The 2,500-nt window shown below is 43.8% G+C and overlaps 3 non-coding genes across 3 annotated transcripts; all 3 read left to right on the top strand.

Moving 5' to 3' along the window:
• The first annotated feature begins 191 nt into the window (after nt 1-191).
• On the top strand, nt 192-263 carry trnap-ugg. Its single transcript has one exon. It is a non-coding gene; the product is annotated as a tRNA-Pro (tRNA).
• A 1,276-nt stretch (nt 264-1,539) lies between these two features.
• Nucleotides 1,540-1,611, top strand: trnap-agg. The gene has a single exon. It is a non-coding gene; the product is annotated as a tRNA-Pro (tRNA).
• A 249-nt stretch (nt 1,612-1,860) lies between these two features.
• trnap-agg lies at nt 1,861-1,932 on the top strand. The gene has a single exon. It is a non-coding gene; the product is annotated as a tRNA-Pro (tRNA).
• Nucleotides 1,933-2,500: the final 568 nt, after the last annotated feature.

The following is a 2,500-nucleotide window of genomic DNA, read 5'->3' on the forward strand; positions in this document are numbered from 1 at the left end:
GGTGATTTACTGGGAGAGTTGCTGTTTTCGTCAAAACATGTTATGTGAAAACAAATCAGTCAACCAAAACATTGACAGAAACGTGGCTCGTGGTATGATTCACGCTTTTCAGTGCGGAGCTTCTGATTAACCAGATTTTGTGAAAACAAATTTATCAAGCAAAACAGCCACCAAAACAGCCACCAAAATGTGTCTCGTTGGTCTAGGGGTATGATTCTCGCTTTGGGTGCGAGAGGTCCCGGGTTCAAATCCCGGACGAGCCCTTTAGGGTACGTTGACAAAGGAAGGTACCTGGTGACGAGAGATCCTGTTTAAATCCAAGATCAGTCCTTTACCCAACGTGGTTTGGGGTGATTTACTGGGAGAGTTGCTCTTTTTGTCTAAGCATGTTATGTGAAAACAAATCAGTAAACCAAAACACTGACAAAAACGTGGCTCGTGGTGTGATTCACGCTTTTCAGTGCGGAGCTTCTGATTAACAATGTTTTTTGAAAATAAATTGATGAACCAAAACAGCCACCAAAATGTGGCTCGTTGGTCTAGGAGTATGGTTCTCGCTTAGGGTGAGAGAGGTCCTGGGTTCGAATCCCGGACGAGCCCTTTAGAGTACGTTGACAAAGGAAGGTACCTGGTGACGAGAGATCCTGTTTAAATCCAAGATCAGTCCTTTACCCAACGTGGTTTGGGGTGATTTACTGGGAGAGTTGCTCTTTTTGTCTAAGCATGTTATGTGAAAACAAATCAGTAAACCAAAACACTGACAAAAACGTGGCTCGTGGTGTGATTCACGCTTTTCCGTGCAGAACTTCTGATTAACAATGTTTTTTGAAAATAAATTGATGAACCAAAACAGCCACCAAAATGTGGCTCGTTGGTCTAGGAGTATGATTCTCGCTTAGGGTGAGAGAGGTCCTGGGTTCGAATCCCGGACGAGCCCTTTAGAGTACGTTGACAAAGGAAGGTACCTGGTGACGAGAGATCCTGTTTAAATCCAAGATCAGTCCTTTACCCAACGTGGTTTGGGGTGATTTACTGGGAGAGTTGCTCTTTTTGTCTAAGCATGTTATGTGAAAACAAATCAGTCAACCAAAATACTGACAGAAACGTGGCTCGTGGTATGATTCACGCTTTTCAGTGCGGAGCTTCTGATTAACCAGGTTTTGTGAAAATAAATTGAGGAACAAAAACAGCCACCAAAATGTGGCTCGTTGGTCTAGGAGTATGATTCTCGCTTAGGGTGCGAGAGGTCCCGGGTTCAAATCCCGGTCGTGCCCTTCAGAGTACATTGACAAAGGAAGGTACCTGGTAACGAGAGATCCTGTTTAAATCCAAGATCAGTCCTTTACCCAACGTGGTTTGGGGTGATTTACTGGGAGAGTTGCTCTTTTTGTCTAAGCATGTTATGTGAAAACAAATCAGTCAACCAAAACACTGACAGAAACGTGGCTCGTGGTATGATTCACGCTTTTCAGTGCGGAGCTTCTGATTAACCAGGTTTTGTGAAAACAAATTGGTCAAGCAAAACAGCCACCAAAATGTGGCTCGTTGGTCTAGGAGTAGGATTCTCGCTTAGGGTGCGAGAGGTCCCGGGTTCAAATCCCGGACGAGTCCTTTAGAGTACGTTGACAAAGGAAGGTACATGGTTTAAATCCAAGATCAGTCCTTTACCCAACGTGGTTTGGGGTGATTTACTGGGAGAGTTGCTCTTTTCGTCTAAACATGTTATGTGAAAACAAAAAAGTCACCAAAACACTAACAGAAACGTGGCTCGTGGTTTGATTCACGCTTTTCAGTGCGGAGCTTCTGATTAACCAGGTTTTGTGAAAACAAATTTGAAAAGCAAAACAGCCACCAAAATGTGGCTCGTTGGTCTAGGGGTATGATTCTCGCTTAGGGTGTGAGAGGTCCCGGGTTCAAATCCTGGACGAGCCCTTTAGAGTACATTGACAAAGGAAGGTACCTGGTGTAAATCCAAGATCAGTCCTTTACCCAACGTGGTTTGTTGTGATTTACTGGGAGAGTTGCTCTTTTTGTCTAAGCATGTTGTGTGAAAACAAATCAGTAAACCAAATCATTGACAAAAACGTGGCTCGTGGTGTGATTCACGCTTTTCAGTGCGGAGCTTCTGATTAACAATGTTTTTTGAATATAAATTGATGAACCAAAACAGCCACCAAAATGTGGCTCGTTGGTCTAGGAGTATGATTCTCGCTTAGGGTGAGAGAGGTCCCGGGTTCGAATCCCGGACGACCCCTTTAGAGTACGTTGACAAAGGAAGGTACCTGGTGACGAGAGATCCTGTTTAAATCCAAGATCAGTCCTTTACCCAACGTGGTTTGGGGTGATTTACTGGGAGAGTTGCTGTTTTCGTCAAAACATGTTATGTGAAAACAAATCAGTCAACCAAAACATTGACAGAAACGTGGCTCGTGGTATGATTCACGCTTTTCAGTGCGGAGCTTCTGATTAACCAGATTTTGTGAAAACAAATTTATCAAGC

The sequence above is a fragment of the Hypomesus transpacificus genome, unplaced genomic scaffold (assembly GCF_021917145.1).
Source record: "Hypomesus transpacificus isolate Combined female unplaced genomic scaffold, fHypTra1 scaffold_152, whole genome shotgun sequence".
NCBI lineage: Eukaryota > Metazoa > Chordata > Actinopteri > Osmeriformes > Osmeridae > Hypomesus > Hypomesus transpacificus.